The sequence below is a fragment of the Microcebus murinus genome, chromosome 17, assembly GCF_040939455.1.
Source record: "Microcebus murinus isolate Inina chromosome 17, M.murinus_Inina_mat1.0, whole genome shotgun sequence".
Classification (NCBI taxonomy): Eukaryota; Metazoa; Chordata; class Mammalia; order Primates; family Cheirogaleidae; genus Microcebus; species Microcebus murinus.
Genome location: NC_134120.1, coordinates 3,736,109 through 3,760,438, shown reverse-complemented (window position 1 = coordinate 3,760,438; position 24,330 = coordinate 3,736,109). Strand labels below are relative to the sequence as shown.

The window sequence follows — 24,330 nt, the reverse complement described above, 5'->3', positions numbered from 1 at the left end:
TGCTTACGACATAATACTTACGAATTATTAATAGTTATGAATTAATACTTACGACATTTAAATCCAGTGATATCTGTCAAATTTCCTTTTGAAGTCCTTAATATCCCTTATAAAAGTGTGATTTTTATCTTTAAAACTTTTAAATAATTTGATTATTGAAAGCAAATAGTTTGAACTTTCTGTTCATCCACATTTTTACCATTCTGTGTACAGATGGGTAGGTTTGCTTTTACCAGTGAACAAAGGGTAATTTAACCTTGAACAGTAGTACAAAAAATTTGCAAATATAAGAATACTTCTAAAATTATGGACTATGAATGAAATGTGGAAATTAGAACAGATATCTTTATTTTCTTGTTGATGAGAAAAAACATTAAAAATAAACAGATACATTCAAAGAAATTGTTTTGTTTGCAGACAAGAGGAAGGACAGGATACTTAACATATTTACCTCATATAAACAAAAGAAATGCTTCTTTCACAGCATAAATAAATTTGAGTATATATGATTTCCATATGTTTAATATATCTTTAAGATGCTCACATATGTCCTAAGAAGAAATTTATTTTTTTTTATTTTCATATTTATTTGATTGGTATCTTTCCAAAATATTGCTCAAAATATTCAAATAACTTTTTACCATTTAGATTTTTATTTGCATAGTATAAATAGATAAAAATTATTCCTGTAGAGTATTCGTATCTTTGTCATTATTAACACTTATTTTTAGGTAAGTTACCATTATTAGAAGCTGAAATATTATTTAAATTTCATTTGAAAATATATTTTTCATTTTATAAATTGAACGTTAGTGGAGAAATACTTGTAGTTATAATTATTCATGAAAAATGTGAATATAGATTTGTTTACAAAAGAATTTTATAATTGGTCTTTTGAACCTGGGGCTATTTTTCAAGTTTGCATTATTAATTTAGGCAATGGCATCTCATTCTATTTAGATGTAAACATGTTCCCCTTTCCCTAGCTTTTGCTGTCTAAAATATCCAAAAGCCTAATCCATTACAAATCAGTATATTCCATCATTACTCCAAAACTTTTCACCATTAATTGCTATTCATTATAATTTCAAAGCATAAATTTAGATTCATAGCATACTGGCCTACCTTATTATTTATGCTGTAAATTCTTTAGGATTGTTTCTACATTAAAGTGGTAACAATTTAACATTTTTCTATATTTTTATTTTTCTTTGTTTCATATTGTCACCTCAATATTGAGAGAATAAAATAGAAAAACTTTAATATGTTATAGCAAGTACCCTTTTCATCAGTGTAAAATTCTTACTTTCCCAGTGGCTTTGTCAATATCAACCTGCATTTTATTTCACTCATGACATTGACTTCCACGGGAGACCAACTTTGTTTCACTAATGTGGCTGCACTTGGGCTTTGGCTTAATGTGTAGCTGATTTTCCCATCGGCCTCCTTTTTTTTCTTTAAGTTTTATGGAAGGAAACACAATAAATGCATATTAAACAATAAGCCATTGATAAGTCATGAAAAGTAACACAAAATACTACCTGCAGTGTTAAAAATATTAAGTGTAGTCCAGTGTTGCTCCTAAGGTGTTGTTTAGTGAAGTACAGAAAACTAAAATTTCCTGCCAAACTCTGGTGGTTTCATCATCTGTTCACTGTGTCCCTGTTGTTGAAGTTGGGGAGGACTCACTGTTCCTTACGAACTGTATAACTACCTAAGTACTTCTAACCTTGCATACTCTTTACTCTTCTACTTTTTTTTTTTTTTTGCTATTTTTATTTTTTATTTATTACTTGAAATCATAAGCCTGAATAGAAATACTGTAGGTCATGTAGCTGAGGAATAAAATCTACAATTCACATCTCGTATTGAAGATTCACCTCATGGTGTTGCTAACCTTGTAGGAAATGCCCTTTGATTTTTTTTTCTCTATTTGATGGCTGACTTAGCTCTTAGCCAGTGTTTTCCATAGAAGTCATTAACGCATTAAAGTAGTTTTTGATCTCAAGAGGGTTTTCCTTTCTTTTTTGGGTGAGGGGAAGTCAAAGGATATGTGAACTAACATCTTAAATCAGGTAGTGATATCTCCACTAGAAATGTTCTTATATTTTGTAATTCTCTCCCTTTTATTACTCATCTAAACAGTTTGTTTAGTATTTCAAAATAAATTTGGCAAGCTCTTACACATATGACTGGAGCAGGAAGAATTTGGTTTTTCTTACCACCATTTGAAATCTGTGTGTGTATTCTAGAAAATGTTTGTCAAATATGCTTTTAATTTAATGGAATTCTGTCTTAACTGCATATTACTGGAACCATTTTTAGGGAAGTTTTAAGATGCAGTGGCAAAAAATTATATTTATAATCTTTGTTTATTTCTCCTGAAAGTTCATATTAATTTCTTCATCATCTATTTCTATAAAATATCTGAGTTATGAAAAATGTTTTTCAGGTCACAGATAGTAGTATACATTATTAAACAATTTTATTATGTAAATACTTTGTGTTTATTGGAAACCTTCCTAGATATTATGACATTAAAATTCAGTATACTGTGGGATTCATTGTTCTCACTTTCCGTTTGTTTCGGCAGCATCTGAGTTAGGGCTACTAAGTCCAATGGGAATAATTTTCTTCTTTTGGATAATCTCTTCAGAGACTTTTAATTTTCCTTTGACTTCCTTTGCAGGTTCAAGGGTTGTACATGAAGGAGCAATGGATAGAACAAACTTGAATTTGTCCCTGAATGATGATAGGGACAGTGAGTAATATGAATAATGACAATGAGAAAAAAATAGATTTTTGTCTTTGTAAACGTAGGTCATATATACCAAGAGAGAAGTGAAATTATACATACCAAAATGAATAGCACACAAGTTCTTTTCTGAAGAATCAGAATTTGCATTTATTTCTTTTGGGTGATTTTGAAGTTCTTAAAGAGTAAGAGCACTACATAAAAATAATCAAAATGTAAATATCTAGTATTAATATTAGGTATAATTTATATTTGAAGTAATTTGATTGATGCCACAAGCCCGGTTATAGTAGAATAGATGTTTTTGTCATTTAAAGTAGCAGTCAAAACTTTTACATTATTTCATTTATCTCAAGTCTCTATCTCTTTATATTTTACTCTGTTGCATCAATAACTGCTAATCTCATTAATGGAATAAAAAAGCAAATAAACCAGGATGAATGATTAGTTTGAAAGTCTAAAAATCAAGTTACTTTCCAAACTTTTCTTGGGATAATGATGATCGCAAGGCATTCTTCTGGAAAGCAGATGTGTCTGTCGCACTGCGTGTGTGCTGCCTACTCCTGGTCACGCTGCCCCGTCCCGCTCGCCACCTTCTCTCAGTTCAGCGAGCCACAGGTAGATGTCAGTGTCGTGGCTGGTTTGGGAAACCCTGTTTGGTCCTTGGCAAGCATAAACATTGCTTAAAAAAATTCTCTTAGAATGTGTCATGATGATACTTTATGGAGTTGTACTGTTGTTCACGAGATGTTTCTGGTAAGTTTAGGTGGGGTTTTTTGAGGGGATTCTCTAACGAAATGAAATGAATGTCTTTATAATAGTATCATCTTCTCAGATAATCTGTAATGAAGTATGGAAGTTGCATGTTAATCTGTTTTTCCTCTCCTTATGTATCTATCTTTTGCAGCAGAAATTAAGCTCTTCCTGAATAAAATATTTCCTAATTTTTACTATGCCAATTTTGATAGTGACTTTTATCTAATGAGTTTTGATTTGTTTTTGTATTTTCTATAGTGTTTTTGTCTGATTTTACTTTGATGCACAGCTTGCTCTATGCATACTTTTCTTCCCTGCCCTATAACACACAAGCACGTAGCCTTTTTAAATTCTTTGGTTCAGCCTAGCAGGCTATGTGCTGCTGTAGCACAAGTATTTATGTCAGGCCTTTAGTTAATACTAGTAAGTTTTAATCTAAAAAAATCTTGTTTGTATAGAAAGTCTTACAGACTTGAAAACTAATAGATTCAATAGCATTAAAAATTACAAATTGATTCAGATTTCTTTAAATGAAAAAAATCTGAGATTGTACTTTTTGTTTATCAGTTACTAGTAAGTTGTTTTGTTTGTTGATGTAGCTGAAATAGGAATTGAGATCACAGATTAATTAGAAGAGCCATTTTGAACACAAAGTGACCATACACTCCCTCTGCTATCTCTTAAAAGTAGAATCCAGATAAACATGTTTATTTAACCTGCTATTGTTGAATCCCAAATCCAGTCATTATAAAAGGACCAAAGCTATCTTTGGGGATGGTCTTTCTACAAGGAATTACTATGGACAGTCCCTGGGGTGGTAGTTAGATATATCTGTATATATTGTGGTAGGAAGAAAGGCCTTAGAGATGAAAAAAAAATAGAAAATATTTTTTTGGGCAATAGTCTGTTGCATAATAAGTTATTCCTCAGACACTAGAGCTATTATCACACAGCAAAACACTTTACTATGTAACTATCTATATCTTCTAGCATTAGAAGCTCATACAGTGTAGCTTATTAGGAAAACACTCTAATCACCCAGAGGGTCTGACAGCAGTTGGTAGACTAGCTGCTTGCATCTCTACAGTGTGTGGTTAGATTTAACCTCAGATGTGGATCTGAGAGAAAAGAACATAACAAAACAGAATAACTTTGAAGCCCTTAAAAGTTTGAATAGTTGTCATTCATTCAGTCAGAATGCTAAGATATTAGTTATTTTATCTTCAACCCCTTTGTTTCAACATATTCTGAAATATTGCCCCTCTTGGCCCTATACAAAAATCCTGGAAGAAAGAAAGAAAAACTTGGAACATTTGGAATATGGTGATGCAATCATTTTTATAAGGCAGTGGAAAGCAAAGTAGCTTTATGTGTCAGCATATCGTCTTACACATTAAACTCCCTGCATGGAGTAAGATGCCGCCTTCTGTGTGGTAACATACATTGTGTGTGTTTTGACTTTTCCTTAAGAATTTCTGTAAAGACAATAGTATGTCTTCTACGAATTTCACATCTTTATCTTCTCAATTAAGGGAATGTTGCACAGATTCTTTGCCTTTTTCCTGTTTATTTTTCTACTCATTACAATTATGAGAAGATCTAGAAAAGGAACGTCTGAGTTTTTAATTTTATTTTTTTTTTTCAGTAAAGTGTTATGCTGTTCCTTACTACAGAGCTGCGAGTGAGCTAGAATTCAAATAGACTGGAATCCATTATTCAATAACACAATATGTAACCTGATACTTTTTCCTACAGGGAATTTTAGCCTAATATTTAATCTTTCCTCTTATTTCTTAACCTTTAATTCCTTATTCTCAATTATTTTGGCTTGAATCTTGCTAAATAACCCTAGTCCTTATTTTGTATCTTTTATTCTAGCTATAATACTGTTCAAAGATCTCTCACTGTGTATTATAAGTTTTGAGTTTATATTGATTAACTTTACTTGGTCCTTTCTTCCTTAATACATTTGTTTCTTAATCTTAAATTACAACTTTTAACACATAAATGAAATGTCATACAACAACAATTTTCCCATTGAGAAAAAATGTAGTACATTTTCAGAGTCTGTGCTTAAATGAGACAGTATCTTGGATTGAATTGTTGCGGGGAGTGGTTGAAATTTAAATGTAAGAAATTTATTCTGATCCAAAAACCTCAGATATCATAATTTTAGTTAAAAGTAAGGCTCTGTTTTATTCTCCATCCACATGATACTTTTTCTTTAATTTAAAGTTATCTGTTCACTTTGGAAAGCCCACATGGTCGGGCACGTGAGATTATATGGTAAAAGGAGGCCAGAAGTGCACGTGGGCTGTCCGTGCTGGGCGGTTTGTTCTTCAGAGGCAGTGCGTAGCCAGTGGAGAGTGCTGTGCAGGGAAGTGACACATTCACACTTTACTTTGCAAAGGTCACTGAAACAGTGCAAATTATGGGTCAGAGTGGGACATGGCAGGAGATGGGAGATGATTTCAGAGACCATTGCAACAGTACATGCCGAAGATGATGGAGGCCTAACCTTAGGCTAATGCTGTAGCAGAGGGGTAGGGACAGGCAGGTAAATGCTAATAGAATGAACGGACTTGTTGGCCAAATGAATGCATGGGGGGGGGTGACAGACAGCCACATGTCATCCTTCAGGGGCCTTGGCCAGGGATTCTGGTGAGTGACAATGCCAGCTACTGGGGAAGGAATGCCCTTTAGGAAAATGACCCCAGGCCTGGTCCCGGATGTGCTGACTGTGCTATGTCCATGGGATGCACAAATGAAAACGTGTCAATAGGCGTGGAGCTCGGTACTAATCTGTGTGGAACTTGAAGGGCACCATAGAATTGATATTTCCTGTGGAAAATGTGCAAGACAAAAAAAGCAGAGGGGCAAATAGCCAGTGCAAAAGAGGCTGAGGAGTAAGCTTATGGGGGTGGAAGGGGCCTCCTGGAAGCAGAGGTGTCTTGCAACCAGCAAAGAGTAGTCAGCCCTGCCTACTGAGTGACATAGGAACATGCAGCCCACCAGCTGCAGTCACTAAGAGCCACCAGTTCTCTTGGGAAGACCAGTTTTAGCAAAGTGGTGAGAACAGACGCCAGGTTGGTGGGCAGAAGCATGTTGCCTGGAGTTCACAGAAACTTGCCTCGAGGCTGCTCTGTGCAAATGCTGGCACAGGTTAAGGAGAGAGGGTGGCAGCTGGAAGGCAGGTAGATGGATGCACCAGTCTTGAGGTTTGCTTTCATTTGTTTGCTTAAGATTACTTTGTAAATTTTACTTAAGTGCGTATACACCGAGGTGAAAGAGCCAGTTGAAACAGTGAAGCTGGAAACTGCATTATCCATGCTGGCTAGGATAGTGCATATGTGATTGGGGTTTCTGAAGCAGAGGGGTGCTCCTGACAAATCCTCAGAGGACTGCTGGGAGCACTCACGAGTCAGGCCGGGGCCTTGCCGTTGTCAGACCTGTCCTCTCCAGATGGAGAGCTGTGGCTTCAGAACCTCTGAGTCTTTCTGTGCAGCTGCTGTCATAGTCGTCCGCGTTTTGGGGGGACCACACAGCATCAAATTCTATCTGCATCGTGTTCAGAGTTTGCAGTCAAGAGAACTGAGATTGCGTAATAGAGATTCTTCCCCCCACCAACACATACACGCCCAAGGTTTGGGATTTTATTTGCTTTATATGGAGAATTCCCACAAAAGGCTATACTGTTTTAACTGGCTAACAATTTAGTGTAATAATTTAACGAATATCCATTTCAAATATAGTCTTTTAAAATGTGACATCTTTTCTGTGACTTGTTCTAAACAATTTTTGCTTATGTCTCAGGGCTTTTCTAAGATCAGTAAATCTAGCAGGACACTCTAATGACATCATAAGCCAGTTGAGGAGCGCCCAGTCGTTGCGGTGACACCCGACTCCCGCATATATTTACAGCCCATTCCATTTGTTTTCACCTACCTTTTGTTTGGCTTATTCCAAGTAATTATGAACATCCTATAACACCCACACGAACTTAATTATATTATCTGTGCCCTTTAGTGCTAAAATTTCAGTTAAAGACTGTTTTGCATTGACCCCTACCTTCTTCAAATTGCTGTATTTCTAGAAATGCATAATTCTACTGGAGTGTATCGTACAAAGAGAAATGTAATAGGATCATGGTGGTGTTGGAGCTAGTGTGTGTATAATATGAAAAGAAAGCAAACATGTCATTCTGTAGACTGAGATAGGGAACGTGATTTGTTTTCGTGACTTAGGGTGTATTATAACTGCTGAGTGTTGGTGTCAGTTGTATTAAACCACTAAAAAGTGGAAATAAGTCATATATACTGCTCCACAGGTTGATGTATGCTATTTTTGCATTCACTAACATCTTCTGTGGTTTCCTTTGATTCTATTGGAATTTTTGCTGCTTTGTTTCATTAGAAATTAATGCTTAACACAGATTATTGTGGGTGAATTTTAATTTTTGATTTTAGCTTTTTTTTTCCAACCTTAAAAATATAAAGTATATTTCTGTTTGCAAATTGAGATAGTTCTGTTTTGTACATCTCCTCTCAAATTTTTGCCTCCATTTTTTAAAGTACAAATAAAGGTGGTAGAAATAATCATGGCAGTGTTCCTAAAATAGTTCATTTCTAGAATTGGCGACAATATTTTATTAAATTGTGAGGAAGCCTCCTTTTCCTAGGCTAACGTGGCTTTCTCAAGGAAAAGAGACCGGGAAGACTCGGAGTAGGAGGGGCTGTGATGAGTCACTGTGTCATTGGGAATGTATCCTCTCAGGCTCGAGGAACCGGGGGCCGTGCCCGAGAAATATGTGGACAATATCAGCATATATATTTTTTTAATTACACGTTCCTTCCAATTAATGATTTCTGTATGGCCTTTGAAAAATGATGTTATGAATGTAATGATTACACAGTCCAAATCTTACTTCTTGAGTTATATGTATGTACTTGTTTTTAACTACACATGCACACACATATATTATATCTTCCTTACATCTCTTCTTTAAAAAAAAAATCTTAAAACACTGTATGCTTTGATGTAAGAAAGACTCAAAACAAGAACAAGGTTTCAGTTTTATTTTTAAGGTTTTTCTTTTTTTTTTTTTTTAGTTTAAAAGTGGAATATATGTTTTCTTTAGCTGTAAAAGCACAATCAAGGCAACATGATAAGTGAGTCAGTGTTGTAAAAGTAAAACTAATTTTGCCTTCACTCACATGAGCTATAGAAGGAGGAAGCTTTATTGTCCCTGGGAAGGTGATAAGGCAGAGTAATTGTATATTATACTGTCCTGGAACATCTGCCTGAAGACTGTTGGAGCAATTCATCTATCATGGGCGATGCAGCATGTTTTGTCTTTTTGCTTTAACCCGTCCCCACTGCTGGCCTGCGCGGAGGTTTTGATAGGGACTGCGCCTGGGCCGGGGCTCACATTAATCAGTCCCCTTGTTCAACACTCCAGCTGACATAATTACAACCTGCGCACAGCAGTTATTCAAGTCGAGTCCTTGTCACTCGTGGTGCGAAACTACACAGCTCAGATCCCGGAGGAGATTGCCTTATCACACAGAACAAGGGCTCGCAGGAGTCGAAGAGAATAGAAATGGGAAAATGTCTTCCGGGAGTACTATATATTCCTTTAAAATAAGACATTCGAGAGACTTACAAGGGACAAAGGGAGGCATTGTGTGCAGGGACCGAAATGAACCAGTTATTATTTTTAAATGGATTACATGGAGCATTTTTGTAAAAATGGACATAGATTGTTAAATAAATTCAGTGGTCCCTCATCATCAGTGACTCTTCTCTATTTTTTTCTTCAAAGGTGTTGACATAACATTAGAATTATAAAAGGTTTACATACTCTTGGTAGGACCCAGTTTAATAAAATTAATAAAATACCCATTTTAATTCAACAAGTATAGACTTAGTGTTGCAAAACCTAGAGATAAAGCTGAGAGAGTCTTTCAAAAGACTTTTCAAAGATAATTAAGTTCACTGTTCCTATGGCAATTGAGTATGGATATTTGAGAGAAGAGCCAGAAAATAAACTTTCTATCCAATCATTTGTTGCACCTTCTTGCGCTAATCTCCACTGGGTGGATTACCTGCCAATTCCTCCGGTATACCAGGTGTGAAGGATGGAGCTCCTTTCAGCTGCTGAAGTAGTATTTAAAATTTTATGGCAGCCCCTGCCCTCGCCCCTAATAGACTCCATGAGTCTATGAGCATGTAGTGATTTATGTGATCAGATCTGCCAGACTACGCGTGGCTCTATACATGAACGCTAAAAGTTGTTGTTGTTCTAAATCTAGTCTTTTTCTTTTTCTCTTAAATGATATTTGTCCCAGGTGAAACCAAGTCCTGGCCTAAACTATCAGAAATACTGTGAACCATAAGTAAAAATTTTACTTATATCACCTTAAATTTGAAAAACCTTCAAGTATAAAAGCTGTAGCAAATTGTCATTTATACGTACACACATTTACATTTAAATTACTTGATTTGTAAAGTACCTTTTTTATTTTTTGGAGACAGAGTCTTGTTTTATAGCCCAGGCTAGAGTACAGTGACGTCATCTTAGCTCGCTGCACCCTCCAACTCCTGGGCTCAAGTGGTCCTCCTGCCTTAGCCTCCCCAGGAGTTAGGACTACAGGCACATGCCACCATGCCTGGCTAATTTTTCTATTTTCTTGTAGAGACAGGGTCTTGCTCTTGCTCAGGCTGATCTTGAACTCCTGGCCTTAAGCAACTCTCCTGCTTTCAACCTCCCCAAAGTGCTAGGATTACAGATGTGAGCCACCGCAGCTAGCCAAAGTATGATTTTTTTCTAACTGACTTATTTCAAGCCAGAGTTATAAATGTATTATTTTATTAATACATAGTTCATATCCTTTTTGTGAATATGTTTTTATATACTGTTTTTGCCCCACCTTACCTCTCTTACAAATATGGATTTAGGAAGATGGTTAGGTTTCATTTTTCTGTATTTTTTTTTATTTTTTGTAAAGATCTTTTGTTGTTTTTGTTCCAGTAGGCTTCTTATCCACCTTCCTGTCCTGGTTTTATAATATCTCACTTTGCTGAATCTGGCTGGTTAACAGAAATGGAAAGAATAAAACCTATCATCTAAAGAAATGAATATGCAGAGATGAAAAGTCAATATTTATTTCAAAGAGCAGCAAGACAAAGAATTTCTACCAGTGGTTTTTGCCATCTAAGCAGGAGATTAGTGGTGAAAGGAGGAGAGATGCAATATGTAGGGCTTATTCAGCATTTTGATTTTCATAGATTCCAGGCTTTATGCAATAGTGTTAGCTCAACCTTGGCAAAAATTTTTGCAGACAAATTTGGTAAACACACAAAATACTGTATTCCTTGTGCACCCCCTTTAGAGTCACAGTGATTATTAACATATTAAAGACTCTCAGAATTCCTGTAAAAGAAGTATAATTTTGTTTACTGAAATATGTCAAACTTCTTTGGCCATGGAGGCCTTTTTCCCAAAGCCCTAGAACTATCACGTGGACCCTTCCTATTTTGTTGAAAGGTGGGCAGTCACTAAAGCCCGCCACACTGTCACTAAAGCCTTCACTGTAAGAGGCTTTGAGACACTAGTTTCTCCTCAGCTTCCGTTGTAAGGCATGTAACAATTGCTTAAATGTACTGTGTTCTGTTTTACTTATATGAACATTGAACTTGTTGAGGATGTCACATCAAAGTCTTCTAGGTTGCTCTTTATTTCTCACAACAGTTACTTTTTATTCTCCTTCTTTATATTGATGAAATATTGGTATGTTAAGAAGTGAAACAGTTAATGAAATGTATTTTTTTTCTCTTCGGGGCTAAAGCAGAAGAATCAGAGAGAGAGATCAAGGTTTTGTAGGGCTTGCACTTGTCAGTGGCTTCTCCGCCCTTTCTGTGGTGTGAGTGACAGTCCAGCTCTGGCCTCGTGTTTAAATCACTATACAGAGTGAGTGGGACTATTCTTGAAACACTAAATTCTAAAGAACTAATTTGGGTTTCTAACAAAAGTAGTTCAGTGGCACTTCCTACCATTTCTTCCTTGCGACTTTCATTGTTTTTCTGTAGAGTGGAAGGTGGAAAGGAGGTTGTTATAGTTAACGTAGGTGCTTCCTCTAATTGGGTGTAGATACCATGAGCAGAGACTTGAATAGGGTAGTAATTTAAGTAGAAGTGAACGTGGGAAACATGAATGGCGAACAAAAGATGCGAAGGTGCACGTGCTCCTGGGACTAGAGCGATCGGTGTGGCTGTGGGCAGCGGCGTACAGATGGAGAAGTGTGCCTGCCGCCGGTCGGTATCAGTTCAGATCAGTGGAAGTTAGTAAAGCCTTGTGAGTAGTGTGGGAAACAAGACAATCGAGACAATTTGGGGACCATTAACAGTTAGAGTCGCTGGAGGGGAGAGACAGAGTCCTGTAAGTAGATATGGGGACTTTCCAACCATTTGAAAGTTTTCCATCTCTGAAGCACAGCTCTCTCCTTTCATTAGTGTTCTTGATGTACGTAACTCATCTCCCCTATCAGATTGTGTTCTTTTGGGGGGCATAACCACCATGATTAGTTTTTATCCTTCTTTATATGTAGTAGGCACTAAATATATTTTAATAAAATTAATTTTGAAAATACAAAGTCAATATGTGCAAAGTGGATTCTTCTTGTAGCCATATGCATCACACAGAAACCAGAGCAATAATTAGTCTTAAATTCCTTGTATTCTGCAGTGCCTAACAGAGGTCTGAAAGGCTGGCCTTGCCTCCACGGCAGGCAGACCAAGCCCTGATGTGCACCGGCTCTCTGTGGGTCACAGACAGGCGGGCGCGGTGACTGCCCCTCAGGAGCCCCTGCACGAGCACACGTGGTGGACGTGGACGCTCGGAGATCAGCGTGCCCTGGGACCAGGAGAGTTCTGTCCTCTGGAGAGCAGTGGGCAGAACCGAGAGTGCGTCAGTTTTCATCCACTTCTGTGCTAACTCACAAGTTTCTTAGGAGGCACTGCGTTCTTTCAGGATCACCTTACTTCACATAACAAACATTAACAGTCTTTGGGACTCATTTTGGAGCCTTTATTAGTCATCTGTTTTTATATGTGTTGCCTATTTTTCTCTGTTTCTGTGCCCTGTCTTTGAACTGTATTTAGGATGCATTATGCTACTTATCAGTTTTCACTTTTATGTGACATATTTTCTTACATATTTTGGTAGCATTTGGGTTTTGAATTTTCTTTAGGAAAGCTCTAACTAAGATTATAAAATATTTTCTTCTATCATTTTTATGATTTGGTTTCCTTATGTTTAAATTTTAAAATCCAAATGGAATTCATATTTGTATTGTGTAGGACAAAAATAATCTAACTTATTTTTTCCCATTTGGTAGGCAGTGGAATTGACACCATTTATTATATAACACATCATTTTCTAATTGATCTAAAATAACATCTTTATCCTTTATATACCTGGATCTTTGTGCTGTCTGTTCTGCTGTATTGATGTATTTGGTTCAACACTCCAAGTGGCATTCACCTATTTGCTAAACATTGTTGATAACATTCTCTTCTAGGCAGAGGAATATGAAGTCTTTATTCTTGCAGCTTTTAACCAATTTTAAATTTAAACAGCACAAATGTTCAGTAATCTAAAATTATCAGACTCTTTCCTTATGGGTCCTTTAGTGAGAACGTAAGTGATAAAGGAGTTTATATCTTAGGCTGTCTTACATAAATTGTGAAACAAGCTCTGAGTTTATATATTGGAGCACATTCTTCTAACCTGCAGTGAGCTTTAAAAGCAACTTATAAGGAGCTTGATATTCATCTCCACCATGGAAAATTTTCAGTCTGTCTTAGGTTGTTTTTTTGCTTCAAAAATTCATAACTAAATAAATAATACTAGTTAAAAATGATAACTTCTTAAGTTTAATTTGAAATAGCCTTTTATATAAATATGTATAATATTGTATAGTTTGATACACTTGTTTCAAAACTTCCACTTAACTACAAAGTAATTCTTTTCAAGGATATGCCTCAAAAAGTATATTATGAATAGGAAAATAAATATCTGCCTAATTAATTTTGTAAATATGATACACACATCATATGTACTCATGCATATAATATAACTGGGGAATTGATTTTTATTCAAATGAATAGAAATTGCTTTTCATATATAGTAAGAAAATTGCTAATTATGACCCAGATAGTTGAACTGTTTTGCATTTAATAGAAAGAGTATTGAGACAAGATAGTAGTAAAAAAAGAACCAAGTACCTACTATATTATCTGAACATGTTTAATATTATTTACCTTAATCCTCATTACAGCCTTCTGAGACATGTATAGTATTCCCATAAAGAAACAAAAAAAATGTTTCGTGGTCAGAAAGTTTGGGAAGCAAAGTATTAAAAAACTAAACATATTTGAGTAGAACTTTCAAAAATTTATCTGATTTCATTTCACATTGTGAATTTTTTTTTTTTTTTTTTTGAGACAGGGCCTCACTCTGTCACCCTGGATAGAGTGCAGTGGCATTATCATAGCTCCCTGCAGCCTCCAACTCCTGGACTCAAGCGATCCTCCTGCCTTAGCCTTCTGAGCAGCTGGGACTACAAGCGGGTACCACCACTCCCCCAGCTAATTTTTCTATTTTTTGCGGAGACAAGGTCTTGTTCTTGCTTGAGATGGTCTCAAACTCCTTGCCTGAAGCGATCCTCTGTCCTAACCTCCCAAAGTGCTAGGATTAGAGGCATGAGCCACCACACCTGGCCTACATTGTGAATTTTTAAGAGGAAAATACAGTATTCAATGTTGTCCTTACTTTCCTTAATACAGATCTCCCCACTTTTGTATTTGTGGTTTTTCTTAACATCTGTTAGCATCTTCAGAGATAGTATTTTTTGGAGAAGGATTTTAGAGACCTTTATACAAATTTCATATATTATTTTCAGTTCATTTTTATTGTACTTATGACTTTTGGACTTACAGAATTTTACACCATTTGGTCAAATCTATCTATATTTGACTTTATGATTTCAGCCTTTATTATAATTAGTATATAGTATATGTCTGAATAAAAGGCAGAGTTGACTGGGCATGGTTGCATACACATATGATTCCAACACTTCGGGAGGTTGAGGCAGGAGGCTCACTTGAGGCCAGGAGTTTGAAACCATCCTGGACAACACAGGAAGACCCTATTTCTACATTTTTTTTTTTTTATAAATTAGCCAGACATAGTGACATGTGCCTGTAGTCACAGCTACTCGGGAGGCTGAGGCAGGAGGATCACTTGAGCCCAGGAGTTGGAGGTTACAATGAGCTCTGATAACACCACTGCACTCCAGCCTGGGCAACAGAGTGAGACTCTGTCTCTTGATTAAAACAGAGTTTTTCTCCCTTAAATAGTATTTCAGAAAGAGATATATACCATATATTCTCATCTTGAATTCTTGTATTTTGTTGTAAACAAGCTTTAGAGTAAAAAAGCAATAGAGTGGTGGGTTATTATGTGGAGTTCATGATATACTCTTGGAGGACAAATGGAAAAAACAGCTGTTATAATGTTATGTGATTGGGTACGTGCAGCTGAAGATAGAATTTCCAGTGTGTCATTTTTGGATTCACAATATGCTGTATCTCAAACTAAAGGAGGAGCTGAAAATGATATGCTCTTGAAAACTGTTAGACGTCCCAGAAGTAACTTTAGTGATGACAGACCCTTATGCATATGAAGAGTTTGAATAGTTACTTTATAAATTTAAGTTGAAAAAGCAATATTTCCAAAATAATATTTGTAAACTAATAGGTGATTTTAAATATGTATATATTCAATCTAACAAAATAGACATACTATATATAATAGGTATTTTCTTTCTATATATGTACTATATAGATATTTTTAAGATACTTTCTTTAGGAAAATTTAGGTTAATTTTGTATTCAGAGTCATATTATATTTAGATTCATACTCTATTTAAGTATATGTGACCTAGATTCACTTAAATCTCTTTTAGTTACTTTTGTAATCCTTTTTTAAGCAATTATGCTATATCTATCTGGAATTTATTGTGAAGCCTCTTCAATTTATCAAGGAAGAATTTATGCCACTATTGTAATGCCATGCATTGACTAAGCCATTTTTTACCCCCCTGAAATTGATTGCCACTATCATTCTAAATACCACCCAATTTCCCAATTTAATGATTGTAGTTTTGTTAAGTATAATAATTTTCAAAAGTGCAGTGTTTCACTTTGAAAAACATTTTTATTCTTGGCTTTGACTGTATTTGTAGTCTTTTTTTCTGTATTTTAATTACAATTAATACTTGGATGTGCTGTCCTAAGACACAATTGAAATGCTGCAGGTCTTCCTAAATGCCCCGGGATCACTATCCCCAAGTCCAATCCACTTGGCATAGTCACTATTAATTAGTTTGATCCTCATAAGCATTGTTACATAGCCATGTAAATTTGTAATATGTGTGCATATATGTGCTTGCATGATTATTGTATACACATATCTGTATAAGAATATTGATTTGCTGCGGGTGGGTGTGTATGACACATCCAGTTGCTTCTAGTACATGTTTTGCATCTAGCTTTCTCAATCTATGGTGGATGTTTTTCTCTGCCAATATGAGATGTGATGTATATATTTATGTATGTATGCATGTATAAAGAAAAATATTTATATAAAATTATTTTAATGCTACATAGCATTTCATAATATAGCCTATCCCCTATTGATGGTTGTTAACAACTTTCATTATAATAATTTTGAAATGTTGTCCACTTATTTTTATAAACCAATTACCTGTCACTCAAAGTTTTCAAAACAATGTTATTAGAATTTTAATTGTAATTATGTTAACTTTATGGATTGTTCTAGAAGGAACTGATGTCTTTACTATTAACTCTAACCTTGCAGATATGTGGTGTATGTCTCTGTTTAGCAAACTCTCCTTTGTCTATTATTAATTTTTCACATGTCTCATTTAATTCCTGTGTTTTGTGTTGCTTTTGTGAAAGCAATGTTTCCTTGTGCATGATGAAAGGGAGTTTAAGTGCACATACCCCTAAAATAAACACTTGGCCACCTTACTCAATTCTACTTTTAGTTCTTTTAGCCCCACTTTCAGTTAAAGTACCATTACTGTTTTTATGAATCTTTGTGAGACGTCTTAAATCATATCTAGAGCAGTGCATGATACACAGAAATATGCATTTAGAGATTCTGAAAGATCACTAGATGCTGTCAAGTAGTCGTTTCCAAAAATCACTTAGGAAATGGAAATTCTTTTTAGAGAAGCATGGAAAAAGTAAAGTAACAAAACAGGGAGATGAATGAAATGGAAAACGATGGGACCTCTGATCCGAGAAAGATCTCCAGGCAGAGTTGCCTGGAGTCTTGTTCTCATGCCGAGTATCGTAACATGCCAGATTGTCCCCAATGTATCAAGACAATTGTTAAATTTACAAAAAAAAAAGAGGTTGGTGAGGTAGGTGTGCCACTTTCTTTGGGGAAATGGGAATTAATATTTATTTAGGATCTTTGTGTGCCAGGATTTCTTCTAGGTACTTATGACATTTGTGCCATTCTTACTGCCATTTGATTTATCAGTAAGATAATATTAGTAGCACATGTTAATAAGTACATAGAAATGACCTGGTTGTGGCTTAATGATATTAATTTATTTTTGGCCCATTTCTCTCTAGCAGTACAGCTAATTCAAGGTGTTTGCCGCACCAATTTACAGCCACATTCCTGCGACTAACCACATGATGGCCCTGGGTGGGCAGCTGCAATCTGGGGGGAAAAGTGCAATTCAGAACGATGGACTCTATCAGACGTACATAAACCTCCTGCAGCCTGTTTAATCGCGATAGGTCGGCAGGTGAATAGACAAACCAGCAGAATAAAAGAGAAAGCCCAGAATTAGTTTCAAACAATTAAATATTGATAAAGGTGGCATTTCAAGTCAGTGAGGGAAAGACGGATTTTTAAAAATGTTATTGAAATAACCAGGTAGCAGTCTGAATACACACTTTATAAATTGTAGGTTAATTTTGAGACAAATCTAACATTTAATGTACCATATGCAACTATACAAGTGTTAGAGCCAAATTTGGGACAATTCTTTTGTAACCTCCAAGTATGGAAGCCATAGAACAAAAGAGCAAAATAAAAAACATTTGCTTTTCACAAGATTCTGTAAGCAAAGTCAAAAGAAGAAATGAAACTAACACAAACAAATTTGTGACTCTGTCATAGACAAAAAGCCAATCTCCTTATAAGAGAGTGATGAACAACCCAATAGAAAAAGACCAGCAAAATATAACTGAACAGTGCATGGAAAGTACACATGGCTTTTCAATATAGAAAAGATACTTAAACTCATTCCTTACAAGAGAAATGCAAATTCAGACTTAAAAATTAAAACTCCAATAAGATACCATTTTTTACCTACCACATTGCTAAAAATTCAAAAGTTTGCTAACAGCCTACGTTGGCAAGAATGTGCAGAAATAGGCTCTTAAACGTGGTGGTAGAAGTGTGAGTTGCTACAGCTCCTCAGGAGGGCAATTTGGCAGAATTTGTCAAAATTACAAAAGCATCTGCCCATTGACATTTGAAGCAATTCCACTTGGCATCATGAGATTCTCTTGGCATCCTGAGAAATGGAAAGCATGCTACAGATTATCCATTGCAACCTTGTTTACACGAGCAAATGATTGGAAACATCCTAAATCCCTATCAGTGGGGTATCAGTTAAGTAAAATATGCTGTATCCACACTGCTAAGTACTATACAGCTATAAAAAAGGAGACAAGAAGGTGGGGTGTGTGAGTAGAAGGGAGAGTGAGATAGGGCCATGGATAGATAGGGCGAGGTCTCAGGCCACGCTGTTCCGTGGGAAGGCAGGATGCTGAGATGTGGGTGCTTCCAGGTTTATGCAGGAGGAGTGGGAAGAAAAGAATACACAGCGTAGTGGTGACTTAGAAAAAGTAGTTTCTAATTCTTCTGAAAGATTAATGAGAAGTTGTGAATTGTGCCTCGCTGGGGAGTGTGGGGACAGGTAGGGGGTGCCTTTTGCTGTACGCATTATTACGGTCTCTGATGTTCAGCTTACGTGAGTGCTCGCTGTTCACCAGCTGTAGTGGAGGGGTGGTTTTTGTTTGTTTGTTTGTTTTTTGTTTTGGTAATCAAATCATTTTTTTAAACCATCCTTCTTAAGTTCAATAACAGGCTTTTTGTGTTAATAGTGAGTTAGTGTAGTACTGACTAATATAATACTTTTATGGGGTTCTGTTCTATTTTAACATACATTGCCCTTGAACAGAACAATACATTTCTTTATTACATGTTTTTTACGTAGCTTGAGATGAAATAAGTCCCATCTTGGGTTGTTTTGCTAATTGGTTACTGTATACTTTATTTTTTACTTTTTGAGACAGGTTCTCGCTCTGTTCCCCAGGTTGAAGCTGCTTCAAGCTTTTCAACATGTTATATTCCAAAATTTACTTTAAAATGTGCTCTTAACTTAGAATGCCTTTTCAATAAAAACAGCATGCACAGTTTCCCAGCGAGTCCTGCGAAACTGCCCTGGCCCAGCGCGGACTGTGAGGGTCTACGCCGAGACTCGCTCCCCTCCAGCCCTGCTCAGGGTGCCGACATAACCCTGCCGGTGTGCAGAGGACCTTGTCCTCAGCCGATAGCCGTGGGGGTGGTTTCCGTCACGGGGGCTGCAATAGTGGAATGGAGGTTAGAAAGGACGAGCAGAGTCCTGCATTTTGATGAGACCTTTGAATTAGGTGGCTTTGCTCTGTGTGGATGCTGCCTCTCTGCCGTGTACCAGCACCTGGGCAGCGTGTGCCACACCTTCCCGCTTCAGCCCTTCAGCCCTTCCCCCCAGCTTTTCAAACTGAGAGGGAGGGGGTCGGAATCTGCAGCCCGTGAATAGGTTTTACCAACTCTCTGAATTGCTATGTGAAATGTTATGTTCATGTGCATTTGCCTTCTCTAATGAAAAAGATAATATATAGTTTACATTCAGTATCTCGGTAGTTTGATACTATTATCCTTACTTTATAGTTAAGGAAAGGAGATCTCAAAGCATTGAAGTACTTTCCCTAGATCGCAGATGTTCTGCGGGCCGAGATTCGCAGGTGGGAAATGGAACCCAGGCTGCCTGACTTCACACCCACGGGTGTTTCTTCTGCACCACTGTTGTCTGTGGCAGGAATAGGAGGAAGAGGAAGATGGGGATGGGACAGATCTGACCTGGTCAGGAGGCAGGGTTGGAGGACACAGCCTGTCACAAGTCCCCAGGGAAACTGCTCGGACGCTGCCTTTTCACTTTCTCCTTTATTGAAAGATGTGTGCACCAGTGTCTCTCTTCTGAGCTCATTTCAAACAGAAAACTGTAGTAAGTTCTTCCTAGTTTTCCACTATTTAAAGTATGCATATATAACCCTTCACATTTTTCTGAGAATTTTTTTCATAAATTTAACAGTAAAATGTCTTACCTCCCCCATAGGAAAACACCAGGTTACATGTAGCTGGTGACAGGAGTAAGCCTCCTGCCTTGTTGTCAGAGATCCTGGGTGGCAGAGGAGGGAAAGTCAGAGATAAAACGAGGTCTGGGGTTATTTCCAGAGGAGCCGTGCCAGGCTGGGAGAGCCATCCAGGTTCAGGAATGGGCTGAGCATCCTTAGTTTACTTCTCTCCATCCCTGAGAGACCTGCTTTGTGGTAGTCTGGAGGAGAGGACTCAAAGCAGAGGGGTGTATGCAGGTGTATGCACACATGTGTGGTGGTGGAGTTCCATATGCATATGCAGGCATGTGCATGCATGTGTGGTGGTGTGGTTCCATGTGCATAGGCAGGTGTGCACACACATGTGTGGTGGTAGGGTTCTACATGTGTATGCAATTATGTGCACACGTGTGGTGGTGGGGTTCCATGTGCATATGCAGGTGTGTGCATGCATGTGTGGTGGTGGAGTTCCATGTGCATATGCAGGTGTGTGCGTGTGTGGTGGTGAGGTTCCATGTGCATATGCAGGTGTATGCACACGTGTGGTGGTGGGGTTCCATGTGCATATGCAGGTGAGTGCACACTTGTGTGGTGGTGGGGTTCCATGTGCATAGGCAGGTGTCTGCACACTTGTGTGGTGGTGGGGTTCCATGTGCATATGCAGGTGTGTGCATGCATGTGTGGTGGTGGGGTTCCATGTGCATATGCAGGTATGTGCGTGTGTGGTGGTGAGGTTCCATGTGCGTATGCAGGTGTGTTCACATGTGTGGTGGTGGGGTTCCATGTGTATATGCAGGTGTGTGCACATGTGTGGTGGTGGTGTTCCATGTGCATAGGCAGGTGTGTGCACACATGTGGTGGGGTTCCATGTGCATATGCAGGTGTGTGCATGTGTGGTGGTGGGGTTCCATGTGCATATACAAGTGTGTGCATGTGTGGTGGTGAGGTTCGTGTGCGTATGCAGGTGTGTGTATGTGTGGTGGTGGGGTTCCATGTGCATATGCAGGTGTGTGCATGTGTGGTGGTGGGGTTCCATGTGCATATACAGGTGTGTGCATGTGTGGTGGTGGGGTTCCATGTGCATATGCAGGTGTGTGCCATATGTGGTGGTAAGGTTCCATGTGCATATGCAGGTGGGTGTACATGTGTGCTGGTGGGGTTCCATGTGCGTTCACACACATATACAGGTGTGTGCACACGTGTGGTGGTGTGGTTGATGTGCGTATGCAAGTGTGTGCATGTGTGCTGGTGGGGTTCCATAAAGCATTGGTTTGAGGAAAGAGATTAGGAGCATGCATTCTGACAGTTGACAATAGCTACACATCAGGCAAAACTCTGAAATGTGAACGGCCTCATAAGAATGCATTTCTCACTTAGGTAAAGGCCAGTGAAAGTTGAGAACCTTTCTCCGTCTTGGTAACTTTGCCATCTGCACATGTGTCCTCTGGGGTTCTAGTGGCAGGAAGGTGACAGAGGCATATGAGGTTTTTTTTAATTGAGAGATAGTTTATATATCTTACAACTAAATCATTGAAATCGCAACATTCTGTGGTTTTTGGTATATTCTCAGAGTTATGCAACCATCACCACAGGCAATTTTAGATTTTTATTACCCCCCAAAGCAACCCCATATGCACTACGTGTATTTATATTTCTTATATGTGTGCATTTAAAACATACAAATACATGTGTACATATACATTATAATAAAGCACAAAAACGGCATGTATAATATTGTATATAAAAACATATACACATATCTGTATATGTAAAGTATATATGTATGGAATGGTCCTTAATGCCTTTTAAAATCTCAAGTTCCACATCACTTCTTTCTTATTCTATTTCATAATTTTAAATAAAAAAAGAAGCCTCTTACCTTTTTTCATCCTCTCTCCCCTTCCTCTGCCCCCGTATACACCTTACCTATTTCAGTGAGTCCCGTAATTTTTAGATTCTACATACCATTTAGTTACTAAGAGAGATTGGCTTATTTTTGTCCTAGATACATCTTTCTTGAAAACAAAACAATTGGTTTTTAAAGTCATCTCTTTCTTCCTTCCCTGAATGTTAGGATTCATTGCTTATATTGTTGCCCATGAAAATATGCATCATACAATGAAATGTGTTTATTTCGACAATTTTAATTTCTTCATATGATTGGTGGTTGTCTTTGATGCTCCTTCATGCCTAGCACTTTACATAAGGAAACAATATTGGTGGTACCAAAGAATCTACATTCCTGATAAACAGTATTAATTAAGTATAGTAGTAGCTTTTTGTTTTCTCTCCCTAGTGTCGGTAAACAATGGTGAATTTAAGGGCTGTCTGTAATGCCATTGAAAACAAATTGGAGATCTGCAGAATTAAGGAATAATTTGGAACAGTTACCCAGCTAGTTTGAGGAACTCGAGAAGTGATTCTCTCCCTTTTAACTGTGACCAAAATGGACGTTGTGTTGTTCACCTTAAGATGTCTTCCTATGTTACTTCTGTCAACACAATCCAGAGGATAGTTATACATCTAAGAGACTCTACCATCCTGCCCTTTTCTTAGAATGTGCTAGTATCTTTGATATGTAAATACTGTAAGGAAGGCCAACTGTGGAGTACTCAAAATAGGCCTGAAAACAGAAAACCTAGATTCAGATTTTGCTTTAACCACTTACTAGCTGTATAACATTTGTAAGTCAGTGCGTTGTTGTGATACTTGCCTGCTTCTCAGTAAAATTCCTTTAGCACTCATGGCCTCAGAGGTGCCTTTGAAGTCGCCAGGCCTGTAGTGGCCCACGGCACACATTAGGTAGGTGTTTACTCTTTTTTTTTTTTTTTTTGTCATACAGCAATTGTTATTTAACAATAGAGAATTTATATTAAAATCAAATTTGGTAATTCAAAAGTGACATGAAAGAAATAAGCTATTCATGCATATATTCACTAACTACCTTACATATATTTAGTCTAAGAGAAATTTAACACCCAGCTTGACAGAGCCTTTGCCCAAAGCAAGCCAAAAATAGCTGGCAAAATCTCTGTTATTTCAGTTCTTCTTATTATTATTAAAGGTGATAATTTTCTTTTAAGTTTTTAAAAATGTATTCATTAATATATAAATCATTAAAGTATATTTAGAAAACAAAGAGCATAGGCATTGCAGCATAGCTGCATTAATATTTTGATGTATCTCTTTCTAGTCTTTTTTTCCTGGGCATAAAGGGATTGAATTTGTCAGATCTAATGAGGTGGGCATGTGCATGTGGTGACAGACCCTGCCTGGAGCGGGGAGGTGGTGGCCGCTTTTCCAGAGGGCTACCTTGGGTGCGGTTACAGGACTGTTCCTATAGCGCAGGGTGCCCATTCCTGAGGGGAGCACCCCCTAGGGGACACCTCTGTCCCCTCCATCCATGGAATACTGTTCCAAGTGCCATTTTCATTAACTCTGCCTTGTTTAGAGTACACGTCTCCCGTGCTCCCCTTGTCACAAGTGAATAAACAGACACCGTGTTTACTGAGTCTTTGAATTTCTAACATCTTTTGCTGCCCTTACATGTGAGTGGTAACACAGCTAGTATAAAATCCTTGCGTATAACCATTTTCACTTGCTTGACCAATATTTCCCAGGGTGTAATCCCTGAAAAATTAACATCATAATGTCATTGAATATTATGCACATAAGTGATTCCAATTAGAAGCATTCAGGCAATGAGGACCTACAGGAAGTTTCTTTCTAGAGCCTTTAATATTCTGAAGTGCATTGTGAGATGTGTTCACTAACTACCATTTCCCAGCCTTATTTGGTCATAGAAATCTCTCTTCAAAGAACATCTTGCAGGATTTTGTTCTTCAGCAATACCTTCGGGAAATGCTGATACACATACTGCTCTGTTTTCTTCTGGCATTTAATTTCAGCCTGATTTTTTTGTTTGTTTCTTACTAGATAACCCCTCACCACCTGCTTGAATTTGTATAGAGCTCTTTTCATTGCTGTTCTAAAAACAACAAAGACAAAAGAAAAACAGCTGTGTGTATTCAGAAAGGTGTTCTAGGTGTGCGGTCTCTGATGCAGAGGGACTGACAGGGCGGACAGAATGAGCAGAATAGTTTGCCTCAAAGAACATCATCTCAGTCCCAGTTTTCTGATTATTTCAGGCCTTGCATGGCTAATTCTGCAGGAAACAGTGTTTTCAGTGGCAGTGTAACACGTGGGGCCCTAATCATATTCTTCAGTCCTTCACTCTTACAAGCCAACATGATCACAGAAAACTCACCGGT

The 24,330-nt window shown here is 37.4% G+C and overlaps 1 protein-coding gene across 3 annotated transcripts in view; it reads left to right on the top strand.

Annotated features, from left to right (window-relative positions):
• The window catches only part of ZNF407 (zinc finger protein 407), a 427,820-nt gene that overhangs the window by 268,909 nt on the left and 134,581 nt on the right, over window positions 1-24,330 (top strand). The gene's annotated exons all lie outside the window — the stretch shown is intronic.